Source organism: Canis aureus, chromosome 26 (genome assembly GCF_053574225.1).
Source record: "Canis aureus isolate CA01 chromosome 26, VMU_Caureus_v.1.0, whole genome shotgun sequence".
Taxonomy (NCBI): domain Eukaryota; kingdom Metazoa; phylum Chordata; class Mammalia; order Carnivora; family Canidae; genus Canis; species Canis aureus.
Window position 1 is genome coordinate 5,691,197 of NC_135636.1, and position 16,408 is coordinate 5,707,604.

A 16,408-nucleotide genomic window follows, 5' to 3' on the forward strand; every position below is an offset into this window, starting at 1 on the left:
GCCACCCCGGGCCGGGGAGCCGGGGAGGAGCGGGCCGGGCCGCCGCGGGCATCCCGCGACTGGAGGGCGGTGGGCCGAGCGCTTAGGCGCGCTCCGGCAGGCGGGGGCGGGGCGGGCGCTCAGCGCCATCCTTCCCGCGAGGTCCCGCCCGCGAGGTCCCGCCCCGCGCCGCGCCCTGAGCGCCGAGACCACGCCCGCCTCGGGGTCCCGGGGCAGTGACGGAGCTTCCCAGGGACGCCGCCGCCCTTGGGGGAAGGCTTCGTGCTCGGCGGTGGGACCCGTGCTGGGTCTGCGCACCCCCCTGCGCCTCCTTCGGAGTCCCTCTTGGAGAGACTCGCCCTAAATTCAACTTCCAGCTCCCGGTTCCTCCGGCCCTGCCCCCTCCGGGAGCCCCAAGCGGAGCCTCGCGGCGGGTGTCGAGGACGCGGCGCGCGTCTCCTCTTGCTCCTTGCGGACGAGCCAGGCCTGGGTCGGCTCTGGGACCCGGAAGCTGGAGGCCCGGCCCGAGGGCCCCGGTGCCAGCTGCTCGCAGTGTCAGCGGAAGGCGCCCACCCCCGTTTCCTAGGACCCCGACCGTAGCGGCCGGCTCGTTCCGAGTTGCACCGTGGCTCCCGCCACACAGAGGAGAGGGGCGTTTTCGCCCTGGGCAAACCGGGTAGGGACTTGGGCGGCCGTGTGGCCCGGCGCGCCGGGGGAGGAGCCGCGGCGGTCGGCAGCCCCGTCGGGGCCGCTTCCTGGAGGTCCCCCAAGTACCGGCTCTGTTCGGGCACGCGGGTGACACACGGAATCCGAGATTGCTTCTGCCTTCGTCGATGGCCCGTGATGCACATCGCGTTCCGCTTTAAGGCCTCTTCAGTAATCCAGAGGTTTCCTGCCTTTATGGAGGTTTCTGGGTTGGAAGAAGAGTCTGTTTTCAATGTTCTCTCCTCAGCAGGAGCCAGCTTCCCACACATAAGTACTCAGTATCTGAAGAGTGAACGAGAAGCATCTTTGCTTAGGCACCCTCTTTTTTTTTGCATTTGCATTCCATGATTCCAGAAATTGGTATGAACACAAGGTGATTTGCTTCCTCACTTAAATCTTCAGTGCTTATTGGCCATATGTGCTATTTCCTTTGGAGAAATTTTTATTTATTAGGATCCTCTGGTTTTCTTTTTTTTTTTAAGCTATTGGTGTTTGTATTATTGAGTTGTAAGAGTTCTTTCAACCGAAAGTCCCTCATTGGATAATACGATTTGGAGATATTTCTCTCATTCTGTGGGTTGTCCTTTGACTTTCTGGATGATGTCTTTTGAAGCACAAGAGTTTTTAATTTTGATGGACTCCAATCTATTTTTTTCTTTTGTTGCTTTTGGAAACTGTTGCCTAATCCAAGGTCATGATGATTTATACCTGTTTTCTTCTAAAAGTTTTGTAGTTTTAGCTTACATTTAAGTCTTTGATCCATTTGGAGTTAACTTTTGTATGCATATGAGGTAGGGATTCTACTTAATTCTAAATGCATGTGATTGTCCAGTTGTCCCAGTATTTGTTGGAAAGACTGTTCCTTTCCCCATGAAACTGGCCTCCTTGTCAAAAATCCTTTTACTGTAAGTGCCGCCATTTACTTCTGGACTCTGTTCATTGGATCCATGGGACTGTCCTCAGTACCACACTCTCTCAGTTAGTGTGTATGTTTTCCTTTTTCATAGAGAGGTTTTAAAATTTTGCTGATCTGCCAGTCTTTTCTTTTGGGTCTCTTCTGCTGAATTTAAGCCCAGAAAACACTTCTAAATACAAAGCAGAGGGAATAGGAAGAATGGAGGTGCAGAGATGCTGCCCCGAGCACCTACTGTATCAAGAACAGGCTGCGGGCGTGACTTTGACACTCCTGGCGGCCAAAGAGAAAAAGGCCATAAAGTTTTATCTACCAGGAAGGAGAAAGCAAATTTAGTTTGCTCAGAAGTTTTATATACATGGTGATACATGTCCTAAAGAACATAATTAAGATCAACCGTCCTCCATGTCCTCCATCATCATTTTCATCTTTTCTCTTCTTCAACTTTGGATCAAATGAATTTGCTCCCTCCTCGTCACAGCCAGCAGATTCCCTATGATTGGCTTCCGTCAAAGATCCAGGGTCTGGTGCTGCTCCTGACACCTGTTCAGGGACTCAGGGACATCTGTTTTGTAGTCTCTTGCTCCTGATCAGCTGGTGAGGGAACAACCACCCCCCACACTGGCCGAGGTTTTTGTCTTGTCTGGATTCATGTGTTTTTCTGTAGAAACACAAGATGTAACTGCAGTGGATAAACACTCATCGGCATGAACTGGGCAACTGTAATAAATCAGGTACACTTTGGAATGAGATGTAATGCACAGCTCGCATCCCCTACATGGGGATGAAGACTCGGGAGAAACAGGCCGGTGAAAGCCCGTGAGTTCCAGGTAAAAATAGTACTCCTTAACCATGTGATTTGGGGCAAACAGCTCACCCAGTGTGCTGTCAGGGCACACCTGGACATGTGGTGGCCTTGGGAACATGCCACATCTCTGGTAAAGGCGGCACCTTATTTCACTGTGGTGTGGGACTCACTGAAAGAACATGCTTGAATGGGTTAATGGTGCCAACTTCCTGGTGGCTAGTGTCCAAACATGGCAGTTCCCTGGGGAAAAGCCTAAAACATACAGAGATCAGTAAGAAAGTAGCATGTGCCCTTCACAGATATCCTGGGTGCAGAGCAGTGGATCTGGGATGGGCACAGGGCAGCCTGCTGGAGTGGCTGCACATCTGTCTCTTGACCTGGGTGGTGGTTAAAGGAGGTCTGTTACTAAGCTTAATATGTGTTTTGTGTAGTTTTCAGTATCTGTGTCTTATTTCTCAGTTAAGAGAAAATAAAAGGAAATAAAGAAGACATGCTATTCCTATCTGTCAACAGATAATGTGCTCACTGAGTGTACTGCCCCATTGTTGACTGCAGACATGTGGCTAAATGGCCACTTCTCTGCTTGGTCTTTTGTTTCCCACACTGTAGTTATTAAGTCACTCAAATCACCAACTGGGTCTCTTCAATTACAGTGTAGCCCCACTTTGTTCCTGCAAGTAAAGCAAAGGGAAAGGTATGTGTCACCTTGAATTGCTGCTGACCCTGTCAGGAGCCAAAGACCTTTCCCCAAGTTAGGATTATAGAAAAAAGATTTGAAGAATTCCAGCAATAGAGCCAACTATGTAATAACTTGAAAATCCTCCTGCTACAAACCCTTAGAAATGGTAGCTTAAATGTAGCAACTATCTCTGAATTCATAGCCAAGTTTACAAGAAATTTGGAAAATCTCTGGGGTTCAGAAATAAAGAGGGAGCTGAATAGTAAGCCTGTTGGTGAGTTAGCTGCACTGCCCTTGAAGGGGTTGTGGGTCTGGTCTTGACAGTAGAGATAGGAATCTGGATTTCCACACACATATACATAGTCAAGAACGCAAGGACAGTGAGACCTTGCAGAAAGCTGAGAGTCACAAGGAACCACACCCTCAATGAAACAGTAGTTGAGAAGGGGGGGGAAGAAACCCTGTCAGCACAGAGAATCAAGTAGCTGTTGAGTTTAACCTGAGCTAGGCATGTAAAAAATCTCCCCTAAAGATTCATGACTATGGGCATACCTCCACACACGGAGTTGTGGTTCAGTTTATGCTGTCTTGGAGACCTGGGAACCTGTTAGCTTGGAAATAAATTATCATAAAGCCTGTTCCCTGGCTAGAAACATCCCTGGGGCACCCAAAGAAGGAAATGCCAACCTGCTCTGGAAGGACAGACAAGAGGCCAAACTTCCTGAGCAGTGGAGGCAGCCGTGAAACAGACAGCAGGTCGGACCCATAAGAACTTTAGGAGGACTCACGGATTCTACCGTAAATATATTCACATTATTTAAAGCAAATGGAGGACTTAAATATGTTAGAATAAGATAAAGCGCAAGCAGATATGGAAAAGGACTAAATAAAACTGAGAGTTTAAAATATACTCACTGAAATCAAAAGCTGTACTGGGGTAAGCAGTAGGTTTGCACAGCTGAGGAATTACTGGGCTGGAAACAGAACTGAGGCCATTACCAACAATGCAGTGGAGATGCAGGATCAGAGATAAGAAAGAGAAGAGAGAATAATAAACATACTCCTAATAGGACTTGAAAAAGGAATAACAAGACTGAGAGGCAAGATTCAAAGAGAGATTGGCTGATAGTTTTCCCAGAACTAAATAAATTCTCAGGTTTGGGAAGGATAATAAAAATAAATTCACATCTAGTCACAATATAATGAAACTGCAGAATGACAGAACCAAAGAAATCTTAGAATCATCCAGAGGAAAAAAAAAAAAAAAAAATCATCCAGAGATAGACCGGAGAGAACTGAGTAAAATTCTTTAAGAACATCAAAGGAAGCACGTGATCTGCACACAAGCTTTGCACAGAGGGCCTCTGGGTCAAGCAAGGGGGACAAGGCACCCATAAACTCAGCGGCAGAAATGCTGAAGAGCAAGTGGCAGCCTTCTTTATAGAATAATAAAGGATGAATTGCACAAAAAAAATTCCCCATCCAAGAATTGGGATTTTTTTTCTTCCTCTCAATTTTTCTAGTCTCTGGTCTTATCCCAGGTGAGTCAGTTTTGTTCTAACTTCACTGGCCTAAGGAAGGCTCTGATCGCAGGTAAAGCAGTATTTCTGTGTGTGTCTGTGGGGGTGTTTCTGGGAGAATTTAGCATTTGATTCAGTAGACCGAATAAAGTAGATCCACCCTCACTGATGGGGGCAGCACCATCCAATCCTTTGGGGGCCCAAATGGAAGAAAAAGGCAAAAGGAGGGCCAATTCTCTCTCTTCTTGAGCCAAGATATCCATATTCTCCTGCCCTTGGAGCTCGAAGCTCCTGGTCCTCAGGCCTTCAGACTCCAGCGGGGACACCAGTGGCCTCTAACTTCAGACTGAATGAGTCCCCAGCTCTCTTGCTTCCCACCAGGCAGCCGGTAGGCTGGAGGGCTTCGTGGCCACCTGAGCCACACGCCCCCGAGTCCTGTATCCCCTTTTATTTACCTCAGTATATCCAGCTGCTGTTTCCCTGGAGAGCCTGGACTAATACCAGGGCAAGTCCACCATTCCATATCCTCTACTCACCTTGACCTTGAGCCGTTCCCCTTGCTCTTCCCCTCATTGTAACTCTGTCACTTTCTGATCTGATCTAAAATTCCTGGCACTAACATATACTCTCAGGACAGAAAACCTATTAAATCACAGCCTCAATTAATTCTTCTCCAAAGTCTGAAAACTATTTCTTGAAATAGGTGTCAGTTTTCTCATATGAGTCTATTTTACTGCATTCAAATTTAGTTACTTGAGAGAGATTTCCTTTTTAATGAATCTACACTACAATGTAAAAATTCTGATAGTTTTTATTTAAATTGGATTTTATATTTTTATGTATTGTATATTTTTATCTTCAAATGAATGTCTGGTGCAAGTTCAACTTCTTATAAAGAAAGACAACATTAAATAATGATTCATTCACTTGCTACTGTAATGTTCAAAACGAAAGAGTCCAGCCCACAGGTTCTAAAATCAAATTATAAATCTTAGCTCTCTGGTGATTAAGAAGCTGTTTCTATCTGCCATTTAATGCCTTACCTCTTTTGCTGGTTCTTCATTAAGCAATTCCAGCAGTAAGTCAAAGTGATTAGTTTAAACCCTGGGCAGCCCCAGGGGGGGGCTCAGCAGTTTAGCACCACCTTCAGCCCAGGGCCTGATCCTGGAGACTGGGGATCAAGTCCCATGTCAGGCTCCCTGCATGGATCCTGCTTGTCTCTCTCTCTCTCTCTCTCTCTCTCTCTCTCTCTCTCTCTCTCTCTCTCTGTCTCTCATGAATAAATAAGTAAAATCTTAAAAAAAAAAAAAAGTTTAAACCCTGACAAAACCAAAACCTCCCATACCTTAATGAGAACACAGTCTCTCTTTTCTCTCTCTCTCTCTCTCTCTCATCCTCTCCCTCCCTCCACCTCTCTCTTTCCCTCTCTCTCCCTCTCCCCCTCTTTCTCCCCTACTCTCCTTCCCTCTCTCTCCCTCCCTTCTTCCCTCCCTCCCTCCCTCCCCTCTCCCTTCCTCCCTCCCTCCCTCTCTCTCCCTCTCTCCCCTCCTTCTTTCCCTCCCTCCTTTCCTCCCTCCCTTTCTCTGTCTCCCTTCCTCCTTCTCTCCATCCCTCTCCCTGTCTCTCCCTCTTCTCCTTCCCTCCTCCGCCCCACACACACATCCATGTTTCCGGAGCTTCTCCTCGTGTAGGCTCCAGTGTGCCTGGTACACTGCACTTTGTGACTGACAGGACAAGACACTTATCCTGACACTTTGTCAGAGGGCACTCCGAGGGCCGCTGCTCTTCTAGCATGGGGGGGAGGGGGGCTCAATCATTCGGGACTGCTCATAGTTCTCCAGGCCCTGGGTCTGACAAGAGTGCAGCCCTGAGGATGCGGACCTCCCCTAGAAGGCCTGGCAGCTCCCTGTCTCTCTGTAGCAGCCCCCACCTGCTCCACTCCCTTCCATCTGTCCATAGGGCGTTTCTAGTTTCCAGACTCCTGCTACTGTGCCCTTTGCAACCGGGAACTCTAGTTGCCACAGGCTGACAAAGCTCTGTGCACACCTGTGCCTGTACAGTTTTTTCTTGGTGGGAGACATCTACTTTCCCATCCCTGGCCCCCAGACCTTGAAGCCCCACCACTCACAAAGCTGGTGCTCTGTGATGTACCTTCAAGCCTTCCATTTACTCTCATTTCTTCACAAATACACAACAGACCCTGGCATTCAGGTCTCAGCTACGTCTTTCAATGCAATTTTTCTGGTTCAGTTTGCATACTGTAAACAAATTCCAGAAATGAAGCAACTTCTTGCATGCAAATGTCATCTAAAGCAATCTGTCTCCGGGCATGCATGTGGCTTAGTCAGTTAAACATCTGACTTCAGCTCAGGTCATGATCCCAGGGTCCTGGGGTAGAGCCTCGGGTCACATCCATCACATGGGGCTCCCCACTCAGCCCGGAGTCTGCTTGTCCCTCTGCCCCTCCCCCTCGCTGTGCTTTCTCACATATGTTCTCTCTCTCTCAAATAACTAAAATCTTTTTTAAAAAATAAAGCAATATCTCTTAATGTCTCATTTCTGAGAGTCCTTGAGCAGCTACTTGAAAGAGCTAAAACACTTTGTGGACCAGAAAGGCCTCCAGGGTTCCCAGGTGACCAGGGTGCAGCATCACAGCCCACGATCCCACAATCCCACGATAGGCCCAGCCTTTAGGGGCGTGCAGGACACTCGGGGATCCATTCAGCAGCTTTACACCTCATAAGCTGCTGCCGCTTCTCCATTTGGTCAGAGACTGAAGAAAAAGGAGTAACCCGAACCAGAGCAATTGAATATAATTTTAATGACCATCATTTAACCTCTTTGTTCAGGGGTAGAATTATGGCATGAAAAGGACTCACCCTTGTGAAAGCAGTGTGACATGGTGGAAGGGCGCATGGGATCAGTAAGCCAGGAAGTTGTGTGGCCTTGGATGATGGCCTGGCTTGCCTAGGCTCCTCCTCGACACAGGACAGATTCTCTTGGGCCCTCCCCAAGACACCTGCACACACTTGCTCTCTTTGGGTGTGGACAGGGCTCAGCGACCCCAGGGAGGTGGGTTAGCACTGTGCACAGTCAATGCCCAACAGCAACAGAGCAATTCCACCAAATGTCCCTGTCCTACTTTCTAGATCTTTCTAGTCTCTGATATCTTTGTTCCAGCTGCAAAAAAAAAAAAAAAAAGGCTGAACTCTGATCATTTTAGAACAGCTCTGCCCTCCTCCCATTCTTGTTGGCTCCTCATCCCTCCACCTGCAGCCCTGGTGTTCACCCTGAACTGGATCTCACAGTTGCTCCCCTTCCTCAGCAGGGTTTCCTGATGCCCCTCAGTTCCCACAGGATGAGGTTTATCTCTAGGAATTCATCTAAGGATTTGGGCCTTTCTGCAATCCACCACTACTCCTGCTCCTCCCCCAACCCAGGACTATCCCTTCCTCCTGCAAACATAGGCCCCCTCCCTGCAACCTCCTCCAAACTGGTCCCATTTCTCAGGTTAATAATAATGAAAATAAGAACAAAATGTATTTCATACTTAAAGTGGGTGAGCCACCATGCCAAGCACATTGCTGGCATTACTCAGTTCTTCTCACAAAATTATAAAGAGGTAGTATTTTTACCCTTTTTACAAATGAAGAAACTGAGGCACAGAGAGGGTAAGGATTTGAAGGGCCAGAGCCACGATTTGAAACTCCAGAGTGCAAGCTCTGCCCAAACCATAAGGCCTCCCAGCTCAGGTAAAACTACAAAGGAAACTGGAGAAAGTGTGATCAAATAACATCTGAAATAGTGCCATGTCTTCAGTTTGCATGAATCCAAAAATAAAGTGTGGTTCCAGAAATCCAGCCTTTCTCTGCCTGGCTGCATTACCACCATCTCTCACTTCTACACTTCTGGGCACCAAGGCCAGGGTTCCAGTCTGGCAGTGGCTGCACAGTCCCCTAGCACAGGCCATTTGCACATCCTGGCCTGACCTTCCCTCTTCCCCCACTTAGTTCCCACATATCCCTTCAGCCTCCATTCAGTTGTCTCCTCCCCAGGAAAGCCAACCCCAGTGCCCTGACCATGACAGAGCCCCATTCCATAAGCTCACAGTTCCAGGTACCACTGAGTAGTTACACAAATGACAAGTGTGATGTTATACTTATTTCGTGATTATTGGATTACAATCTTTCTCCCCTGACTAGGCTGTGGAGTTTGTGAGCATAGAATGGTGACTTCCTAGCAGCTAGCTCTGCATCCTGGCACTTAAGTCCTTGCTAAATGAATGAATGAGTGAGTGAATAAATCAAGGCATGGCCACTCATTTGTCTCTTGCACAGGGTCCCCCAGGCTGCCGGACTGCCAGTTGTCTCTGGTGTCATCAGTTCCCTGGAAATTTCACAGCAGGTGCCACGCCGCTTCCCAGGCTTTCCTATCCTCTGTAGCCTCCTCATTCTTTTGCTGACAGGTGGTCAGTCTGATTGACAGACTTGACTTTCAGTGCTGTAGTGGACGTGGTGATGTGGGATATGGGCATTGTCATATGCCCTAAAGAAACCAAATTAGAGACTACTACAACATTTCAGGCCACTATTTCCTGCTTCTCTTAGCTGAATTCAATTCAGATGCACTGAACAAGAAGAAACACCTATCACGGAGCTTCATTTCATTTCCCTAATGCCAGAGAAATGCATTAAATGCACCTATTCTATGAGAGGCTTTTGAGGTTCTCTGGAGCGCCAGTGGCAGAAGGGGTTGTCTTGGCCTTCCCTGAGGAGTACTCCATATAGTAGCAGTGCTCCTTTGGATTCAGGTTATGATAACAGATCACAGTTTCTAGGATTCTAAACCAGCTGCTATCTGCAAAATGCTAAGTGGCAGCCGCATACTGTGTCTGTCATGAGCACTTCTCCAAATTTATGCACCACCCTGTCAGGATCTAATTGAAAGCTATGGATCTCCTTTCCGGAAAAAAGAAAAAGGCAACCATACACACATATGTAATTCTGCACACAGCTTCAAAGTCTTCACAGGCCTCCAGAGGCCCAGCTGCTAAAGGAAAAGGAGGACCAGAGCCTCCAGCTATCTCATCTTTCTGTAGATATTAATTTGTGAGTTATTTTTTAAGCATTTAAACGTTAAGAAAATTCTATGCCTAGGCCACAGTTCGCTCCTCCGTAAAGTTAACCTCCGCTCACTTCCAAATGTCCTTCCATCCTCCTGTCACACCAGACCTCATCTCCGCTAGACTCTGGGGTGGGGACAACTGACATATTCTCTCAGAACACGCTAGTTGGTGGCAGAGCTTAGCCGACAGAGGGACACAGTGTCTACTCAAGGATCCGTAAAGAGCTCTAAGATGTAGTTTGTTGAAAGTTTTTGGTTTGGGCAGCCCCGGTGGCGCAGTGGTTTAGCACCGCCTACAGCCTGGGGTGTGATCCTGGAGATCTGGGGATCGAGTCCCATGTCAGGTTCCCTGCATGGAGCCTGCTTCTCCCTCTGCCTGTGTCCCAGCCATTCTCTCTCTCTCTCTCTCTCTCAATAAATAAATAAATAAATAAATAAATAAATAAATAAATAAAATTCTAAAAAAAAGTTTTTGGTTTGATGCCCTTGATGGCTTTGACTGGAATTGGAGCTGCAGAGGGTTGGTTTCAACTGGCCTAAGCTCATCTCACACAGGCTCAGGAGACTTCCTGTGCTCACCAAGAATGGCAAGGTGTTGGCACAAAGTCCCAATTTTGCCAGCAATAGCTGCATGACTTCCAACTCACTACAGGCATCACGAAAAACTGGTGACAGATGCTCTGTCTAAGCACTAAAAGTGAAGGAGCTGGAAAAAAATCATTTGCCTTTTAAAAAGTGTTTTTAAATTACAGGCACTGCTCCATAAAGATCTTTGTAAATCATTTTTACAATGCTTTTAGACTAAATCTTTCTTCTTTACAGTGAGGAGATATATATAAATTTCACCAGTTGAACCATGTGTGTACTTTGGGGCATTAGGTACATTCACAGTATTCTACAGCCATCACCGCCATCCATCTCCAGAACTTTCTCAGCATTCCAAACTGAAACTCTGTACCCATTAACACTAACTCCCCTTTCCACCTCCCCCAGGCATGAGCAACCACCATCTACTTCCTGTCTCTATGAATTTGACCACTTCAGGGACGTCATCTAAATGGAAGTATCCTAACTGTGCCTTTGGGGTCTGGTTATTTTGCTTTGCACAAGTTCATCCATGTCATAACATGTGTCAAAATTTCATTATCTTTTAAGTGTGAATAATATTCCATTGTATGTATATGCCATATCTTGTTTATCCATTGATAAATTGTTGATAGATACTTGGGTTGTTCCCATCTTTTTGCTATTGTGAATAATGTTGCTATAAATATTGATATACAGGAGTCCCTGTTTTTAATTCTTTCAGTTATATATTTAAAAGCAGTATCACTGGATCATATGATAATTCTATGTTTTTAATTTCTCTATGTCCTCACCAACAGACTGAAGCGTCTTTAAGCAAAGGATTTTTACACATACATAATCTTTACAGCATGATATCCTCAATAGTTTTATCCAAACTCTCAATAGTTTAAAAAAATAGCTCTCAGTGTTCAGGATCTGAGCCCAAATAAAACATCTCCAAGAAAAGCTTATCTGATAATTCATGATGGAAGACGGAAAACATACTAATAAATGGCACTTTATTTTGAAAAGAGTTCAGTTTCCATTAAGAGTTAAAAATGCAGGGATGCCTGGGTGGCTCAGTGGTTGAGAGTCGGCCTTTGGCTCAGGGCGTGATCCTGGAGTCCCAGGATCAAGTCCCACATGGGGCTTCCTGCATGGAGCCTGCTTTTTCCCTCTGCCTATGTCTCTGCCTCTCTCTGTGTCTCTCATGAATAAATAAATAAGATTTTAAAAAAGAGTTAAAAATGCATATATCCTGTCATCATGAGCATCACATTCAGATAAATTTAATCTGGCTGGAATTGGCCAGATTAATTGCAAAATTAATCAACTTTGCAGGGCACCTGGGCGGCTCAGTCATTCACGCATCTGCCTTTGACTCAGGTAATGATCCCAGGGTCTTGGGACTGAGCCCCATATCGGGCTCCCTGCTCAGTGGGGAGTCTCTTTCTCCCTCTCCCTCTGCCTCTCTCCCTGCTGGTGCTCTTTTTCTCTTGTGACAAATAAATAAAAATCAATCAATCAATTGCTTCAACATGGAATGTCAAAATAGGTAATACACCACTTTTTACAGAAGAATGTCAAATAAAACCTTGTTACATTACTGCAATCTTACTTTATTACTATCAATAATCCTATGTAAGCATTTAAAATAGTACATGAAGTATTTATTTATTTTTTTTAATTTTTATTTATTTATGATAGTCACACAGAGAGAGAGAGAGAGAGAGAGAGAGAGGCAGAGACACAGGCAGAGGGAGAAGCAGGCTCCATGCACCGGGAGCCCAACGTGGGATTCGATCCCGGGTCTCCAGGATCGCGCCCTGGGCCAAAGGCAGGCGCCAAACCGCTGCGCCACCCAGGGATCCCCAACATGAAGTATTTAGAATGTGTTAAAAGTCTAAGTAGACATAAAAACAACGTATGTGGACAAGAGCAGCTAGGATTCTGTGTTCCGCCCAAGTTAGTTAGCATTCACTGCCTGGAAGACTTCTTCAGTTGGATGTCATAACAGCTTTAGTGCTTGACCAAATGAAGGACCCAGATATGATTATCAAAACTTTTATATTCAATTTCCTTTAGAAATGCTACACAATCAGGTTCAAAGGTGGAAATTATGTCAAGCTTTTTAAAAGAACTTTTGGAAATCAATAAGGAAAAAAGACCACCAACAATAGAGAATTAGCAAAGAACACAAATAGATAATACACACATAGGAATACAAATAGAGATTTCACCGACAAATGGGATACTATAAAAACAATGATAGGGCAGCCCCCGTGGCTCAGCGGTTTGGCTCCTGCCTTTGGCCCGGGGCGTGATCCTGGGGTTCCGGGATGGAGTCCTACGTCGTCGGGCTCCCTGCACGGAGCCTGCTTCTCCCTCTGCCTGTGTCTCTGCCTCTCTATGTCTCTCTCTCTGATGAATAAATAAATAAAATCTTTAAAAAAATTATAAACCAATGCCTAGATAAAGTAACCCAAAATTAAACATACCATTTGATGCAGCACGGGTATGAATGGAAGTGCAATCTCGAGTCATTTAGGGAAAAAAAAAAAATCTATCTATGTACTATCTATGTACTATCTATCTGTCATCTATCTATCTATCTGTATATCCAAACTGTCTGTACCCTTAACCATCCTGAAGAACTAAAAGGAGTGAATAATCTTCACAGAAGGGCATTCACTGGAATGCACTTATATTACTAAAAATTTAGAAACAACCTATCACGCATAAGGAGAGGACTGAATAATTTACAATGTATCTCTGCACTGGTTTATTATGCAGTCCTTAAATTAACGTTTAAAATTATTTAATGGAGCTAAAAGATGGAGTGGTAATCATTTCACAATGTATACATTTATCAAATCACGTTGTACACTGTAAATTGAATTTTGTTAATTATACTTAAACCTGGAAAACGTGTAATGGCTTGGAGAAATGCTCCCTATATCATAATGAGAAAATATTACACTATTCTCATAAGAAATAATCTAATTTAAAACAATCTATAAAGCTAGACTGGAGGAGACTGGGCCTACTGTGCACTGCACGCCCCGGAGGCACCGCCCTGCCCGTCCCTGTGCAGGCTGCAGCAGCCGGTCTCGGACGCGCGGGGGGCCGCGGGGCGGGGCGGGGCGCCTGTCACGTGGCCGCGCAGGCCTCCAGAGAGTCCAGGGAGGTCGCGGGATCGGGGCCTGGCGCCCTCCGTGGGACCCGAGAAGTTGGGCTCCGGCGCGGGCGCCCTGGGCTCGGGGGCTGCTGCGGCCCGGCCCGGCCCCCGGGGTGCAGCGGGGTGGGGCGACCGTGCGGCCTGCATCCCGGCGGCGTAGGGCTCCCGGGGCGGTCACCTTCCAGGTCACAGGAAGCGGCCTTCCACAGCCTGGGGGGCAGTCCGTCTGAGTGTTAGCACCCGCCTTAAATTGGGCCAGATGATTAGAACTTTAAGGTATTTCTTACAATTAACATTGGTGATTTTTAACTGTGTGATTTTTGTGAGGCCCAACATGTACCAGTAAACGTCTAGCTGGAGACCATCGCTCCAGGTCAGGCTCGGGCTGGCTATTCTGGGGGGGAAGGGAACCACCCCACCCACCCCAGCCTGGTGCTGCTTGCCTGCCGCTTGAATGCCTTGCACACCCGCCTGCGGAAGCACTCCTAAGGAGATGTTAACTGAAAAAGCAAGACAGGCACACTATGAAAAACATAGAGAACATACAACAGCAAATGCCTTGTTCCCACATTAAAACCCTAGACTCAAACCCCTAAGGACAGCCATCCTTACGTTTTTGCCAATCCTTCCAGAAAGCCCCTGCACACAGAGAAGCCTGTATGAAATATTTTTTTAACACGATCGATTTTCTCATCTGTAAAATGAGGCTGGAAATAGTGCAAAACACCTCGAATAGTTTTTGTGATGTTGATTGTACTGCCTGTGATAACTACTGGCAATATTCTACAAAGGTGTTAAACTTTCCTGACTACCCTGAGTCTCCCAAGATGTCATGTTATTCATACCATGTACAGGTCTGCCTCTTGTTTTCAAGGCTGCACAATAATCCATTCTGTGGGAATATTATAATTTGCTCAGTCTCTTAGTGGTGGACATTTGAGATGCTTTCACTACGATCACAAAGACTGCTATGATGAATTATCTTGTAAGAAGATGTGGTGTATGTATCTGGCCAGTTGCATCTGCAAAATACTCATACAGTTGACCCTTGAACAACACAGGGGTTAGGGGCACTGACCCCTCTGTAGTCAAAAATCCACATGCAACTTTTGACTCTCCCAAAACTTATCTATTGATAGCCTACTGTTGATCAGAAGCCTTACTGATAATGTAGTTGATTAACATATTTTTTGTTACATGTATTATATACATATTGTTTCAGAAAAGTTAGATAAAAGAAAAATGTTAAGAAAATTGTGAAAGAATGCATTTATAGTCCTGTAATGTAAGAAAATCCATGTATAAGTGGACCCACATCATTCAAACCCATGTTAAGGGTCAACTGTACATAGAAATGGAACTACAAGGATAAGAGAGGTGGGTTTTACTTATTTTATTTAATTAATTAATTTATTTATTTATTATTTTTTTTATTGGAGTTCAGTTTGCCAACATATAGCATAACACCCAAGACTCATCCCGCCAAGTGCCCCCCTCAGTGCCTGTCACCCACCCAGAGGTGGGTTTTAAATATCACTTGCCATCAAGATCCTGCACCAATCAGCACCTCCAACAACTGAACAGGAATGTTCCTTTCCGTGGACTCTGGCCAACATGGAGTACAAGCAAAATGTTTTGGTTCATTGTCACTATGATGGAATGAAAAGTGGTAATGTTTCGTGTTGGTTGGACTTTACTGAAAGTTGCTGAACAGCCCATCAAACTGTCTGACATGTTAAATAAGGTTGAGGGGCGTCTGGGTGGCTCAGCTGGTTAAGTGTCCAAGTCTTGGTTTCTCCAGGTCATGATCTCATGCGTCTTGAGATTGAGCCCCATGAGGGGGTTTGAGCTCAGTGGGGAGTCTGAAGATTCTCTCCCTCTGCCCCTCCCGACACTCATGTGTGTACATGCATTCTCTCTCAAATAAATCTTAAAAAAGTTTTTTAAATAAAAAAGATTGACTCCCAAAAGACCTGGAGGTGGTGCACATGGGCTTTGTGGTCGATTAGTTCCATGGTGCATCAAAGCCACCATGCACCCAATTGTTTGCTGGGCTCTTCAGTTGTTTGCTAGGCCAGGTCCTTGAACCTGCTACTCTTGCAGTGGTAGCAGGACTATTCTGACTGCCTGAGTCCATTAGGAAGTTTACCCAGAGAGGAACAGGGGTCCAAATCCCTTGAAAATCTGTTACAAGGGGCATTCCAGGTAAATGGCCACAATATCCACTACAGTCCTCTGCAACACGCAATTTATAAATGAGGTTACGGGCACCTGAATGGCACAGTCAGCTAAGTGTCTAACTCTTGGCTTCAGCTCAGGACGTGATCTCAGTTCATGAGAACAAGCCCCGTGTCAGGTTCTGTGTTCAGTGTAGAGTCTGCTTGAGATTCTGTCTCCTCCCTCTGCCCCTCCTGCACGTGCTCAGTCACACTTTCTCTAAAATACATAAATAAATCTTTTTTTTTTAATTTATTTTTTATTGGTGTTCAATTTACTAACATACAGAATAACCCCCAGTGCCCGTCACCCATTCACTCCCACCCCCCGCCCTCCTCCCCTTCTACCACCCCTAGTTCGTTTCCCAGAGTTAGCAGTCTTTACGTTCTGTCTCCCTTTCTGATATTTCCCACACATTTCTTCTCCCTTCCCTTATATTCCCTTTCACTATTATTTATATTCCCCAAATGAGTGAGAACATATAATGTTTGTCCTTCTCCGACTGACTTACTTCACTCAGCATAATACCCTCCAGTTCCATCCACGTTGAAGCAAATGGTGGGTATTTGTCGTTTCTAATGGCTGAGGAATATTCCATTGTATACATAAACCACATCTTCTTTATCCATTCATCTTTCGTTGGACACCGAGGCTCCTTCCACAGTTTGGCTATCGTGGCCATTGCTGCTATAAACATCGGGGTGCAGGTGTCCCGGCG

General features: G+C 45.9%; 1 long non-coding RNA gene across 1 annotated transcript; it reads left to right on the top strand.

Annotated features, from left to right (window-relative positions):
- Positions 1 to 43: 43 nt before the first annotated feature.
- Positions 44 to 15,945, top strand: LOC144297819 (uncharacterized). Its single transcript, XR_013364670.1, has 2 exons — positions 44 to 2,427; positions 10,722 to 15,945. It is a non-coding gene; the product is annotated as an uncharacterized LOC144297819 (long non-coding RNA).
- Positions 15,946 to 16,408: the final 463 nt, after the last annotated feature.